Here is a 16,675-nt window from a genome sequence, read left to right as displayed (position 1 = left end):
ATTGTCGCGGCAGTAACCGATCTAACAACTGCTCCTGTAACTTGCTGTCTTATATAGGCGTTGCCGACCGCAGCGCCGTATTCTGCCTACCACATCACACCGTTTCTGTTAACCAGATGCATAACATTGTCTTTTGAGGACGCGCGTAGGTGTTCGTACGGTGAGCTGCTGCATCGTTTGGGCTCAACCATTCCTGTCTTTTCCGTACGTTAACATAAATACACCTTTTCTCGTCACCAGTAACGATGCAGGACAGGAATGGTTGTTGTTGTTCACGAGCCAATTGACGACGAGCAAGCAGAGATGCGCATACAGTCGCCCATAGATTTTTGTTACTTTCACTGAGAGCATGCAGTACCCATTTTTGAACCTTCCTCATTGCATGAAAATGTTGCATTGTGATGGAAAGATTACAGTTCATCACAGTTGCTAGTTCTCGAGTACACTTGCGTGGATCATTGTGGATTAACACGTTTAAAGGATCTTCATCAAACCCTGAAGGTCTTCCTGGACTTTGAGATTCACTGATGTCAAAACGATGCTCCTTGAAATGAGAAAACCATTTTCTTGCCAAGCTTTGTCCAAAGGCATTATCCTCATACAAGTGGAAAATGTTTCTGGCTGCCTCCGCTGCTGTCTGCCTTAACCCTTCTACTGAACTTTAACAGGAGAAACTGTCAGAAATGTTCAGATTTCTCCGCTTGGGACTCCATTTTCTAGTGTCCATAACTCCACTCAGCGTCTCCACATGTAAAAATGACAATACGTAAACTCAAATAGCAACAATGGTTTCAGATAAAAAGTGATAGTCCATAAATAAAAAATAGCAACCGGAATACCAACATGCAAACAAAATCGCTACGAACCTATGCAAAAACTAATACAAGCTTGAAAACTGGCTCTGCATCACTATCGTTTATAGTACACTGAGCAAGATGTGAATCAAACCAAGGAGAAATTTCGAAAGCCAATTAAAGTTCAGGGGGAAGAAACAAAGATGTTAAAATTTATCGATGACTTTATAATTTGTCAGAGACAGAAAAGAACTTGAAAGAGCAGCCTTCTGAGGAGGTTATGTGATTAACATGAACGTAAGTAATACAAGGGTAATATAATGAGCCTGGAAGGGCAGTTGAACGGAATGGACAGTGTCTTGAAAGGAGGATATAAGATGAATATCAACAAAAGCAAAACGAGGATAATGGAATGTAGTCGAATTAAGTCGGGTGATGCTGAGGGAATTAGATTAGGAAATGAGACACTTAAAATAGTAAAGGAGTTTTGCCATTTGGGGAGCAAAATAACTGATGATGGTCGAAGTAGAGAAGATATAAAATGGAGACTGGCAATGGCAAGGAAAGCGTTTCTGAAGAAGAGAAATTTGTTAACATCGAGTATAGATTTAAGTGTCAGGAAGTCGTTTCTGAAAGTACTTCTATGGAGTGTAGCCATGTATGGAAGTGAAACATGGACGATAAATAGTGTGGACAAGAAGAGAATAGAAGCTTTCGAAATGTGTTGCTACAGAAGAATGCTTAAGATTAGATGGGTAGATCACATAACTAATGAGGAGGTATTGAATAGAATTGGAGAGAACAGAAATTTGTGGCACAACTTGACTGGAAGAAGGGATCGGCAGGTAGGGCATATTCTGAGGCATCAAGGGATCACAAATTTAGCATTGGAGGGCAGCGTGGAGGGTAAAAATCGTAGAGGGAGACCGATAGATGAGTACACTAAGCAGATTCAGAAGGATGTAGGTTGCAGTAGGTACTGGGAGATGAAGAAACTTGCACAGGATAGGGCAGCATGGAGAGCTGCATCAAACCAGTCTCAGGACTGAAGACCACAACAACAACAATATAATGCGTCGGAATAGACCAGGCGATGCTAAGGAGACTAGATTAGAAAATTGGACCCCTTAAAGTAGCACATGAGTTTTGCTATTTGAGCAACAAAATAACTGATTATGGCCGAAGTACAGAGGATTGAAATTGCACCGCGACTGTAACACGAAAAGCATTTCTGAATAATAATGAATTTGCTTACATCTAATATAAATTGAAAAGTTAGAAGGTATTTCCTAAAGGTATTTTTAAGGAGAGTAGTCTTGTGGAGGAGAAGCATTTCAGACTAGAAGAGAATAGTAGCTTTTGAAATGTGATGTTACAAGAGAATGCCGAAAATTAGATGGGGAGATTGAACTGGTGAAAAACTCCGTTTCTGGTACAGCTTGGCTAGCAGAAGGGATCGGCTGTCAGGACATATCCAGAAGCATGAAGGAATGGACAATTTTGTAATGGCGGGGGGTGAAAATCGTAAAAGGAGATCAATGCTCGAATACAGCAAGCAAGTTGAAATGGATATAAATTGCGGTAGTTTTGCAAAGATGAAGAGATTTGCACAGAATAGACTAGAATAGAAACCTGCACCAAACCAGTCTTTGGATTGAAGTCCACCACTACAACAAGAACAACTCACGGTGCTGACATTCCTGATCTATGCGTTAAGCAAAAATGATTGAAAATCCGTATTTTTTAAAATTTTTACATCGCAAATACACACGTAACTTTATAACATGTAAAATAGAGAAAGTGGTTAAACATAGTTTTCAGGATGATGTTTTACTGTTCAACTCCACAAACTATTAAAATTTAGGTTTGTAGCGGTCTGTAATGTGACACAGTTCACAATTATGAAAAAAACTCAATTTTCTCTTAAATATTGTGTTGGCTTTGAACTCTAGTAACTTGGATACTTTAAATTTGTATTCACCTAAACATGTCACATTATTTTTGTATGCTGGGTGATTCAGCTGCCTGTTCCTATAGGTTTTATACAACCTGCAACACCTTCAGCTACCGCAGGTAAGATTTTCAGATTCTCTCGCCCATTACGCTCAGACTGTTAGTACTAGAGAAGAAATAATAAGGATATTTATGCAGGAAATGTAGTGTGGTTGAATTTTGTGCTGCCATAAGTTTTCGCTAGAGGCCATAGTTTCCGAATTAGTCAAGAAAAACGTACAAAATTATCTTCAAACGCGTTTTTCTTGTATAGCTCGAAAACTGTGGTCTCCAGCTAAACCTACCCCGTACAATATTTAAATACAATAAATTTCTTACAAAAAGGTCCTGTTCATTTTTCTGTAGGACTAATGGTTTACATGTAGCAAGCTAGAGAATATAAAAGTTTCGCCTGTGGTTTTTGAAGGCATCAGGGGTTACATAAAACACAGCAGTACGGTCAACTCTATCGTCCTGTATACAGGGTGTAACTGGTAGTTGTAACTGCAGGTATTTCTATTGACAATGTGGACTGGAATACTCTCTTTAAAATTCTGAGTGTCGCAGGGGTAAAATACAGGGAGCGAAATGCTATTTGCAATTTGTGCAGAAACCAGATGGCAGTGTGAAGAGTGAAGGAGATGAAAGGGAAGCAGTGGTTGGGAAGGGAGTGAGACAGGGTTGTAGCCTATCCCCGATGTTATTCAATCTGTATATTGAGCGAACAATAAAGGAAACAAAAGAAAAATTCAGAATAGGTATTAAAATCGATGGAGAAGAAATAAAAACTTTGAGGTTCGCCGACGACATTGTAATTCTGTCAGAGACAGCAAAGGTCCTGGAAGAGCACTTGAACGGAATGGACAGTCTCTTGAAAGAAGGATGTAAGATGAACATCAACAAAAGCAAAACGAGGATAATGGAATGTAGTCAAATTAAATCGGGTGAAGCTAAGGGAATTATATTAGGAAATGAGACACTTAAAGTATTAAAGGAGTATTGCTATTTCGGGCTATTTGGGGAGCAAAATAACTGATGATGGTCGAAGTAGAGAGGATATAAACTGTAGACTGGCAATGGCAAGGAAAGCGTTTCTGAAGAAGAGAAATTTGTTAACATCGAGTATAGATTTAAGTGACAGGAAGTCGTTTCTGAAAGTATTTGTATGGAGTGTAGCCATGTATGGAAGTGAAACATGGACGATAAATAGTTTGGACAAGAAGAGAATAGAAGCTTTCGAAATGTGTTGCTACAGAAGAATGCTTAAGATTAGATGGGTAGATCACATAACTAATGAGGAGGTATTGAATAGAATTGGAGAGAACAGAAATTTGTGGCACAACTTGACTGGAAGAAGGGATCGGCAGGTAGGGCATATTCTGAGGCATCAAGGGATCACAAATTTAGCATTGGAGGGCAGCGTGGAGGGTAAAAATCGTAGAGGGAGACCAAGAGATGAATACACTAAGCAGATTCAGAAGGATGTAGGTTGCAGTAGGTACTGGGGGATGAAGAAGCTTGCACAAGATAGAGTAGCATGGAGAGCTGTATGAAACTAGTCTCACAACTGAAGACCACAACAACAACATTTCTATTGGTGACTGAGGACGACGTACTGAACAACATTACATCAGTATTTACATCATTTTCAGGATAATAATTATAGCTATTACGTGTCGTATGCTTTTAGGGTGCTTACTACCTCGAAGTATGTGTGGCACGAGCAACCCATAGTGCTCATTTTTCCTGAACAGCAGATCAGGTGCTGAAGTTTAGGCGCGAGAACGCAAAACGGTCAGTCTATAGCGACAAGTATAATCCACATAATAGTGCAGTTACGACCATACAGAAACATCAGGTCATAAATTTTGTGTCATGTTTGTGGGAAGACTGTTCGGCGCAGAGAAAAAACAACCAGAACACTTATGAGTTAAGGTACCAGATATAAAAATATCTGCACTTGCTCCCGGTTCACCCTGTATATTAATCAACAATAATTTTAAGTCGTGGTATTGCGCAGTAGTTAACCACAAGCCATGAGTCACATATGCAGGGCCAGTAACTGGAAGGGGGAATCCCCGCTTTTTCAGCGCATAAGGTGAATCATCGTATTGCTCGTGCGCTTCAAGCACACATCTTTCCCCACATGGCGGGAACTCGGCTTCTTCGTAACAAGAAAACGGAACTGTAACACAAGAGTCAGTGTCTGGAAAGACTGGAGCGCTGGCGGTAGGATAGGAGGAGCGCTAGGCGGGAGGTCTGCTGGGATCCTCTCGACGGTGTCCCTGAAAGAGCGGCCAGTGTCGGCGGAGTTGGCAGGGCGCCGCATTGGCCCCAGGCCCGCTGATTCATCAGCAGGACGTGCCAGCCGACGCTGCCGTGCGGCGCTGGAGAGCCGCGAGTCCCAGCGCCGATGCCACGGGGGCATTCATAACAGCCGCCGCGGATGTTCTGAATATACCTTGCGGGGGGGGGGGGGCAAAATCGTATATGACTTGAGAATTAAAATGGCCTGACGACCGGGGAATACCTATTAGCAAACTGTGCGAAAGCTCCTACCAACTGTCCTTTCGTAGGTGGTGGTGAGTAGTCAAAGGCGTCATTAGTTTCGAGAGGATAGTGCGATCAATTACACCACAGTATTCCGATGTTTGAAATCTGCATCATGTAGGCATGGCTGTAGACATAGAACGATTCAAAATGGTTCAAATGGTTCTGAGCACTATGGGACTCAACTGCTGTGGTCATTAGTCCCCTAGAACTTAGAACTACTTAAACCTAACTAACCTAAGGACATCACACACATCCATGCCCGAGGCAGGATTTGAACCTGCGACCGTAGCAGTCGCACAGTTCCGGACTGCGCGCCTAGAACCGCGAGACCACCGCGGCCGGCATAGAACGATTCCAAAGACAGATGGTGCTTAGTGTTTAACGTCCCGTCGACAACGAGGTCATTAGAGCCGGAGCGCAAGCTCAGGTTAGGGAAGGATTGGGAAGGAAATCGGCCGTGCTCTTTCAAAGTAACCATTCCGGCATTTGCCTGAAACGATTTAGGGAAATCACGGAAAACCTAAATCAGGATGGCTGGAGACGGGATTGAACCGTCGTCCTCCCGAATGCGAGTCCAGTGTGCTAACCACTGCACCACCTCGCTCGGTCCCAGAGACAGGGTCAACGATTTTAAGATGTTGTTACAGCATATACAAAAATGTAACAGAACCTGCTCTGGAACTTAAACAGTAACCGCTGGAAGAATGGCCCCACAGTTCCCTCCAAACCCTGCTTGGTCAAGTTCGAGAAGCTGTATTAAAAGAAGACTGTGAAATCTTGCACTATTATGCGAATAAGACGAGGGAGCTCAGTGCAAGTATAGAGGCATATAGGCAGTCATTTTTCCCTCGAACCATACCCGAATGGAATAGGACAGAAAGTCAATAACATCGGTGCGAAGTCACCTCCACCATGCTGAGTAGCTTTCGGAGTATATCTGCAGGCGTAGAAGTAATTGTAACTTGTTTCATAACTTTTCTTTGTGACGAGACAAGGTTCATCCGAGGAGGACTTAAAAATGCTTTGATCAAAATTAACGACTTAAAGGCTACAAAGTGGAACAAACCCTAATGGTAATCCTATATAAATTTACATATTAAACTATGAAGTCCACATACATACTTTCACAGAGAGATTCCGTGATGCTGTAACAAACTTTCAGAGATGATAGAGAATGGTAAACCTGTCAATGCAAGGTGAGTGACCCTGGTTATGAAAACGACTGAGCCGATAAGCGACAATTGTCGCTATACTTCTGATGTGGAATACATGTTTCGGTACTGTTGCTGCTAAGACTGGGTGGTAGACAACTTTCAGAGGTGCTAGGATGTCTGGTGAACATGGGTTCTAAGATGCTTACCTTAAGAACAATGAGCCCTTGTTCATCTTCCATAATATAAAATACATCTCATCTACTGAACAAGTGCCCATGTTCTGAAAGTATGCATCTTAGAGCCTATGTTTATGGGACATTTCTTTCCTTTTTTGGTGCATACTACCTCCTCGAAAAATATGGAAACCGAAAGAGCTTGCAGTAGAAGAGATGAACAGCTGCGCACAGCTATTAAAGTACGCATCCTAGAGCCCATGTTTACTAGACATTTCGTCTCATTTTGCCCATACTACCACCTCTGAAAGTTGCGTACCCCACAATCTTAGCAACAACAGTACCGGTACATGTGTTCTAATGTCAGAAGTATGAGAAAGATTTAAGCTTATAACTTTCTACTCAGTCGTTTCCGGTCCGGGGCCCCCACCTCAAACTGAAATATCTACCCTTCTCCATCATACCTGAAAGTTTGTACCAACACCACGGAATCACTCCGTATATTGCAGCAGTACTAACGCCGTCAGTGCTCTGCACTTCTGCACTCCTCAATGTACATACGCTGGATAGCAATATCTATATAGTGTTCCAATCTCATTTCCTCTCATTGTTATTCCGTTCACGGGTGATTTATGGGAAGAAAGACTGTCGGTAACATTATATTTGAAGGGGCAATTTCTCTCATTTTAGTGTCGTGGCCATTGCACGATATGTCTGTAGGAGGAAACTATATGTTTCTCGACAAGGGTTTGAATGTAATCTCAAAGAGCACTGTAAGTCAGGCTGTCGATGAGTGATTATCAGTTCAGATACTGCAGCAAAATGCTGATTCAAAGGCTGTTACTAGGTACTCCAAATTTCGTAAGAACATCGATCAAACTAAAACCTAAACTAAATTATGATCAACAATTTCTTTCATTATAGAAGAGACGCAATTACGTAACTTTATAAGGTAGTCTCTGCGATGTGTAACGTAAGTATTTCATTTCTTTGAAAGTGAGAAGTAGACTTACAAATGAATTATTTTCGTTTGCGCGCCACTCAGCCGTGCTCTACGATTTTCACCTTTTCATTTTATCGATATTATCTTCCTCCAAATCCTTCTATCAGTGGTTAGAAATGTGAAAACACTGGATCTTAAGGCTACGAAAACTACCAACAGAATAGTAATGCTACTTCAAACGCTCACAAATTGGCGGTAATGAAATTGAGTGGTAACCAGGCGACCTGGGAGATGACCTGGTTTCGGAAAGTGGAAATGGGTCGGCAACTAGGATTAAAAATTCTTTCGCAAGCCCATCAGATATAAACAATGAAATGGAATGAAAAAAATTAGTACGTTTAACAGTTAGGTAGAATAGAGTGCGAGCAGTGGAAAAAATACAATGCCCATTTTGTGTTAACAGATAGATTATTTCCAATATACAACACGTACCTGCGGTACAACCTCCACCCGCAAAAATTGCAATCGTAATTTGGCAGCGAAATATCTTCAAGACGACATTGACAGTCACTGCTAAGCCACTTTGCAAAGGAGGTTTGGAGGCTGTATCATAGAGGGAAACACTGCTCGACCATTTACTGAAGAAGAACCTGGAAAATCTTAACAAATAGGGGTAACTCAATCGGAAAGCAAATGTTTATTTTGCTTCGCAGTCCGTCCGAGGTTGTTAAAGTTTACAGGCATGAACTGGAAGCATTTATGAAGGAATATATCCACATAGTAGAGCTCCCCAGCGATGTGCGTGGTCAGTGACATGAGATATTAGCGGACTCTACCACTACTGGAGCGAATAGTTTTCAAATACGTCTAGTAGACGCCACTCCCAGTAGAGAATGCCAGGTAGTGGATTCAAACGCAGATCCAAAGGAGACCTACCCAATATGGAATTTACGAGGAATAGACTAGCATGTATTAACAGAAATGTCACAAATGGTGTATCGTTGAAAGAGATAATGATACAGTATCAAAGATTATTCCCAGGCTCAAAAAAAAAAAAAAAAAAAAAAAAAAAAAAAAAAAAAAAAAAAAAAAAAAAAAAAAACCAGTTATGCATTTATTTTGGGATTTTGTGTTCTGTATTTATAGAGACAACAAGCCATCAATGAAAGACTAGGCAGATTATTCATTTTCAGAGCATTAGATAATACAGAAAAAGTTAGGACACTACTACACAAAATCTTTTAAAAATTTCTGACATGCTCTCAGCGCATTGAGTCGAAATTAAACTCATTTCGAAGAAGCAGATTGGCGCACCTCTGGAGATAACTTGGAAGTGCTCCAGTTTCAACCGGAAGAGCGATATCCAGCATTTAGATACAGGTTGCTGCGAAGCTGATAGTTTTGTTTGGTTTTTATTTGAATACTGGTGGAGCAGGAGAAAAATTTTGATAGGTTATAACATTCAAATAAGGTTTTTTCATTTCTTTTTCTGTTGCTGTTGCATTTATTTTTAAGCATATGTCGGTACGTGTATAGGTGTGCAACTATATTTCTTTACCTAATCGCCCTCATTGTTTGATCTAAGGCGAAGAGGTGGTAGTACATATTACTCTTTGTTTTAGGCATTTATTTTATTTTAATTTACTGGAACGCTAATGGACTAAAGAAAAATCTTGGTAAGAGAGCTACACATGACAAGTCTTGAATAATGAAACACTATTGGCATGTATAAGGTGAGGTGAAAGGGAAGAACGACTAAACATTTTAAGCAGCTAGAAAATTTGGTCGGTTGTCAATTAAACTTCGTACACGCACACACCACCGTGTAAATGATTAGGATGCAATTCTCTGTGACTGCCAACAGAGGGCATTAGTGTTGTTTGTGTTTAGTATCAGACCTGCTACGGTGTACCGGACGTGAACAGCGTCAGATGTAAAGTGATCACTGTGAATGACACGGAGATACCGCGCACTCCTGTGAGGTAACATTACCAGTATCGAACAGAGTTTGAAAGGGCCCTCATGGTGGGCTTCCATTTGACCGGTTGTTTCTATCTTACAGCATCGAGATTTATGAGTCATTCAAGCCGTGGACTGCATGGGAACGTGAGGGCAGGCGTACTCGTGACCAAGGTTCCAATGGATGACGTCTAACCAACATAAAGGAGCACCAAGCACACTGAATTCCTTACACAACTGCGTCTGCCATCTGAGAAAAAGTAATGGACCCCAGCAACATTGTGTGTCACCCGCACCTTTGGTCAGAGACTACCAGCAACCTGACCAGGGAATTGCTGTCAAATGGGCAGGTTGCCGTTAAAACAACCCAAACGGTTGTGTTTAGAGTAGTCCTGTGATCGGAAAGCGTGGGCTGCTGATGAATGGGGTCGCGCTGTGTTCGTCTATGAATCGCGATTATACACTACCTAGAATGACTATCGTTGCCGATCATTGCGGCGATCTAGAGAGATGTCCCATTCTTCCATTGTCTTGGAGAGGCGCAGCTGTGATAGTTATAGCGTTATGGTGTGGGCTGGCTTCGGCTATAATTTCAGGTCGCGGCTGGTAGCGAGCGAGGGAACTCAGATGACACAACGGTACGTAGCATACTGCATCCCCATGTGCACCTCTCATGCGATAGTATTGTCGTCCTATTTATCAACAATAGAATGCTCGTCCATACATATCATGCGTCTTTATGTACTGTCTGAGACGTTCTGAAGTACCCCCATGGATAGCAAAATCGACAGATCTGTTCTCGATAGAACACGTGTGAGACCAGATCGGACGTCAATTCCATCCCATTGACAGTATCCTGGATATCAAAGACGAGTTACAACAGTTGTGATGCAGCTTGCGTAATGAGGGGAAACAACAGCTTGATGATACTTTTCCCAACCAGGCCACACAGAGTGCAACGTCATAGCGATAAGTGGGCTTATACTGCGAAGTTCTTTGTAAATTTGGCATGCTTTTGTAATCACTGAAAGACCATCACATGCCATGTCACCTCGTGAATTTTCATTTCTTTTCATATTTCACTTTTTCGTCTTCACCGGCCGGGGTGGCCGTGCGGTTCTAGGCGCTACAGTCTGGAATCGCGTGACCGCTACGGTCGCAGGTTCGAATCCTGCCTCGGGCATGGATGTGTGTGATGTCATTAGGTTAGTTAAGTTTAAGTAGTTCTAGGTTCTAGGGGACTGATGACCTTAGAAGTGAAGTCCCTTAGTGCTGAGAGACATTTGAACCATTTTTTTTTTTTGCGTCTTCATTTTTTTTTTGGCAACCATTATGAATAAATCAGGTTAATTGTTGTTGATTTCAGGGTTGAATGAGTTTCTAAGAAGATCAGAATATCTGTCACTAGACATCACTGTTGATATGTTTACTACGTAGGCCAAACGAGATGGGGCAGTGGTAAGACTCTGAACTCTTACTTGGGAGGGCGAGAGCTCAAATCCTTACCCTGCCATCCACATTTTGATTTTCCGTGCTTTGATCTGTCACGTTATAATTTTTCACTACTAGTGAAAGTGTACTTGCGTTCAGACCGTTACTAAGAATCCATTATTTTCCATTTTATATCGATGCAACAAGTAGTATTACAGCTTCATTACTTCAGTTGTGCAGTTATCTGACTCTTCATAGCTAAATGTGCTGTATTTCTTTCATAACTGGAGGTAGATTCTCCTTGGTGTCTGGCACTGCTAGTACTACTACCCTTTGCGCCTTGTTGGCCGCTGGGCGTCTGCCACCGAAACGATGCCGTTTTTAAACCACCTGGACTACTCACGCACCGACTGCAAGGGCAGGAGTGAATCACCGTACCGGCGTTTCATCCTGCGGTGCATTTCACCGGGGTTTCACACCTTAACTACTCAAAAAAAGGCCATGACGGATCATATTTCACTGCAGTTGTTACAAAACAATAGAGTTACTCTTCTTTCTACAGTATTTACGCATCATACCTAAAGCCTTTCGTCAGATGAAGCCTACCAAAACTTAAAACTTCTGCCACATCTTCCGCATTTTCATTACACTTTGAAATTCACATTCTTTTTTTTTTTGTAGTGTAAAGCGACCAAAATAAATGCATATCAGTAGAGTTGCTGAACGCGTTAACAGACTCGTTGCTATTGTTCGGCAAATTTGTTGAACGTGCTCATCGGCTCCTATCGTTTCCAGTGCGACCACCTAACCGTATAAACAGTGTGGATTTCAAAATCGACTATCAGATGAAGAGACTACATTTGTCTCGACAGGTAACGCATGAGGAATTAGTAACACTGAGAATATTTTCTGATCAGGCTAAGACTTTGGACTGAGTTAACTATACGCCCAATCAAAAAGTTTGCAGACAGATAATGGTTTTTATCTTATCTGCGTGTCAGGAAGCTGTATTTATCAGTTCCATGTTTATCGACCAATTTTAAGCAATTTTATATGGTGTATGATTGGTTTTTCTTTTGAATCCGGAACATGTTCTGATAAACATAAATAATCTTCCACTTGCTCTCCCACACGATGCAAGTTTTGTCGCTTTTACAGGTGATACAAGTATAGGAATAAAAATTAATACCAACCGTTTATTGAAAAAGAGTTACAAAAAATATCCCAAAATATCAGCACTTCGTTCAAGACAAATGAGTTGTCACAAAATATTGACAAAATTCAGTACTTCCATTTAAGTACTTTCCATAGGAATCCGCAAACCAGTGAAAATTCTCTACTCAAACACCGAAATACAAGAAGACAGTGTTCAATTTTGGGAACTACCGATAAACCATAACTTTCTTTGGAAAACACCCATCTCAGAATTAATTAAGTGCATAAGTTCAGCCTCATTCACAACACGTGTGATTACTGCAGTAGGTGGTTTAGATGAGCTAAAAATAATAAACTAATTTCTTCTGCATATTTCCAGTCACGTATTAGTTAGAGGATCATTTTTGGAGGAAAATCAGTTTACAGGACACTATTTTCAGTGTACAGAAGTGTTTTAAGTATAGTTTCATCTAGTGCTGGTTCTAGACCATTCAGCAGAGACTTCTCTGAAAACCTTGGTATTTTTGACAAGTGCTTCGCAATGCATATATGCACTTGTGTCCTTTATCGTTATCAATATTTGCCTTTCCTAAAAAAATTGTAAGGCATGAATGTAATTGTTGTGGTTGGCAGGAGAGCCAACCGTGTTACTAAAGGAGGCCGAAATGCACGCGTTTTAGCTCACGCAGGCTGGCGTGAGGTTTGGAATATGACAAGGGAATTAGAATTGAGAAAAACAGACGTAGCTGGTGGAATACTTAACTTTAATCCATTAATGACGAACGTCGCACTTGACGGTACATGATTTACAATATCAATAGAAACTGATCATGGCGCATTGCTAGGTCGTAGCAAATAACGTAGCTGAAGGCTATGCTAAATATCGTCTCGGCAAATGAGAGCGTAGAAGTCAGTGAACCATCGCTAGCAAAGTCGGCTGTACAACTGGGGCGAGTGCTAGGAAGTCTCTCTAGACCTGAAATGTGGCGGCGCTCGGTCTGCAATCACTGATAGTGGCGACACGCGGGTCCGACGCATACTACCGGACCGCGGCCGATTTAAAGGCTACCACCTAGCAAGTGTGGTGTCTGGCGGTGACACCACAGTAATGTCTAGGATCAAAATCAAGCTCTGTAAAAAACATCAGGATCTTAAAATTAGTGTAGAAACGTCAAATGTATGGGTACACATGCATTCAGAAAGTACGAGAGCGTATCAAATGTCTGACAGGTAATGTCTTGGAGTTATGACTGAATTCAAGAACTTTCTATTGGACGATTCCTTCTCCTGCGTTAAAGAATATATTCACAGAAGCCCTTAATTTCAATGTTTTAAGTTGTATTGTGATTAATGTGAGCACTGTAATACAATAATGTTCATAATGTTGAGTCATTTTATTGTATCGCACTTAAATGAAATAGTCATACATGACTTCTCTGCACATACCAGAGACCCATTTCCACAGCACCGATAGAATACAACTAAAGTAATATAAATGTACTGTAATATTTCTAAGTGTCAATAATATTCTAGATCTGGTTCGGTTCGTTTGGAGCTTACTATCGACTTTATTAGGACTAATCAGTAACGAAAAAGTAGTGCCACCTCTTCCTTTTAGTAGAGATTCTCAGAATCCCTATTGTCCTGTATTTAGGCTTTTTGGAGTCGGGCTACTATCAGTTCCTTTCCCATACAAGTGGAGCTGATATGGTATTCGCCTGTAATGGCTGTGAAATTAACGAGACGTTTCTCCTCATTTCAGCATCGTTCTTATTTGCTTACTCTGCTCTGTCTTCCGTCGTTTTCTGGTTAGCTTTCTTCTCATTGATGTACTAATAATTTTTATGATCTGTAATGCAGGGTTGGGTTCTGGTCCTGTATTATAAAACTGTTAGTAAAATAAGTAAGGAAAGACTATTAATGCAGTGTGGCTTGTAATAATAGTAAAGTAATAAAAGTAATAATAACAGTAATAATAACTGTGCATGTGAATTGCAATATCCCCTAAGTTGCACGACGTATGTAAAAACAGCAACAAATAATTAAAATAAGTAACTAAATAATCGTATCTGCATTACATTTGTCTTATGTTTTCTGTGGTTACGATTCGTGCGACTGTTATTCCCTTAGAGACGTTATCGTTAAATTCCAGTCTTTGTTCTATGATTGAACTTCTCCTGGCAAAGAAAGCTACGCCAGCACACAGCTTTCAAGAATGAACTGTCGCTCCACTTCCAACAATGTACATGTCGATGCCACATCAGTGAAGACGACACGCTACCCTTCAGTACATTGTGTAAATGGCTTCCTTTCCTGTGAGTAGGCTTAAGCCGCCAAATTAATGATTTTTTTTCTGTACTCACGAGCGGTAACTAAGAAAGTTTGACAGAAAACTGTTTTCGAAGTTAATACCCACTTTTACGTAGGCATTAGTTCGTGAGATTTTTCTGTAATTTTTTAAAATTTTGTTCTTTCCTCTTATACACTGAAAAGCTGCCTCAGTAATTACTTCATAAAAATGAATTGAAGAAGAAAATTGGTACTTTATCTATTCTGGAAGCCAGGATTATATCTGATACCTTCGATCAACTTAATTACAACAAGTGTGCCTTGTTATTTTATATGAAAAACTATCGTTTAATTTCGAAACATTCCACGCAGGACTTCTACCAGACCGTTCGCAGGATATACGCTGAAGTGTTCTTAATGTGCCTGAGGTGAAAAGAATCTCTCAATCTCTCAAAGATACGACCGGGAGAATGTTATCGGCCACGATCCGTAAAGCGCGTTGGCTGTTGTCCCGTGGAACTTTGAGCATCTAGTTCACGGTCACAGATGGAAAGCTGAGAGAAACGTTGAGTAGTAGTGGTAGTAGTCGTAGTAGTAGTGTCTTTATTCATCCACAGATCTCTGTTTTCAAGGATATAGGACATGTCAAAGTATTTACAAATTTAGATCAATTTAACATAAGCTAATTCGTATACAAATATATTTACAGACTTCTAGTTAGAGACAATCATTAGAGTTACTCCTGGTATACAATACTTTTTTACAAATAACTTATTAAATAATGTAATGCCACATTGTTCACTCATATCTCACTATCAGTCACTGCACACACTATACACACATTGTTTCATAACACTTCAGTCACTACACACACACACACACACACACACACACACACACACACACACACACACACACACACAGGTGATAGGTGATTTCTGGGCCATTTTCTGTACCGCAACTTCCCATTTGCTATCCTGAAAAACTGAGTCAGCATCCCTCCATAATGAGTGAGATGTTGAGCTCAGAAAGAGGAAGAGGTGCTATGTTTAGCTTGGGGGTAAGTATTTCTAGAAAGGAAAAAAAAAAGGAAAATAACATAAAGTGAAGATGTTATGTGGAATGTTGGATATTTTATAATCATTATTATTGGTATTTATTTGTATAACATTTTTATCAAACCCCTTCTTTGTTTTAGTTACTTAATCCTTCAATGTATAATATGTATCACATAACAAGTACTTTTTAGCTGTCTTATTAAATAAGTCTATTTTGGTAATTTCTTTAATCTCCTTTGGTAATTTATTGTACAGTTTTATTCCTTGGTAGAAAATGCTGTTTTGAGTTTTATGTATATTTTTTCTTGCTAAATGTAAGTTGAGTCTATCTCTTGATGCATGGTCATGGACAGTGCTGTTTGTGCAGTAATTACCAATGCTATTTTTTATGTGTACAACTGACTGGTAAATGTATTCACATGGAACAGTTAAAATTCCCAGTGTTCTGAACAGATCTTTAGAATTAGCTCAACTTGTATTTTTGGTTATTATTCTTGTGGATCTTTCCTGGATTTTGAAAATTGTGTTCATATTTTGTGCATTTGTTCCCCACAAAAGAATTCCGTAGGTAAGAATTGAGTGTACATATGAATAATATGTAACTAAAAGACACTGCATGTTACACAATGATGACAGGATTCTAAGGGCATAACATGCTGATGACTTTCTGTTTGCAAGTACCTTTGTGTGTTCACACCACTTCAACTGAGAATCAATATTCATTACAAGAAAATTTGCATTTGTTACACAGTCTGTAGAGGTGCCATCTACATTTAATATAACATTGTCATTTTTCCTCTTCAGACTGAAATTCATGGCATTAGTTTTCTTTATGTTCAGTGTCACTTTAATACTTATTGACCCATCATAAACTTCCTTGAGAGTTTCATTAGCTTTCTTGGCAAGGAGTTCTCTTGTTTTCTCAGTGACTAGAATAATGCTGTCATCAGCAAAGCGGAGTTTTTCATGAGGAACACTACTAGGGAAGTCATTGATATATATCAGGAACAGTATTGGTCCTAATATGCTACCTTGCAGAACACCTATATTAATGTATTTTGGTTTTGATAAATGTTTTACAAAAGTTTGAATCTATTTGAAGTATGTGTTATCTCTACTCTTTGTACCCTATCTGTTAGGTATGGTTGAAACCAGTCATTAGCTATCTCTCTTT

The 16,675-nt window shown here is 40.2% G+C and overlaps 1 protein-coding gene and 1 non-coding gene across 2 annotated transcripts in view; one reads left to right on the top strand and one right to left on the bottom strand.

The window, feature by feature from the left end:
- Positions 1–16,675, top strand: part of LOC126282418 (A disintegrin and metalloproteinase with thrombospondin motifs 7-like) — a 488,845-nt gene that overhangs the window by 225,425 nt on the left and 246,745 nt on the right. The window lies entirely within an intron of this gene.
- Positions 5,871–5,943, bottom strand: Trnaa-cgc (transfer RNA alanine (anticodon CGC)). Its single transcript has one exon. It is a non-coding gene; the product is annotated as a tRNA-Ala (tRNA).

This window comes from Schistocerca gregaria, chromosome 7 (assembly GCF_023897955.1).
Source record: "Schistocerca gregaria isolate iqSchGreg1 chromosome 7, iqSchGreg1.2, whole genome shotgun sequence".
Lineage (NCBI taxonomy): Eukaryota > Metazoa > Arthropoda > Insecta > Orthoptera > Acrididae > Schistocerca > Schistocerca gregaria.
Note: the sequence above shows the minus strand (reverse complement) of the source record. Positions and strands in the feature narration are given on the sequence as shown.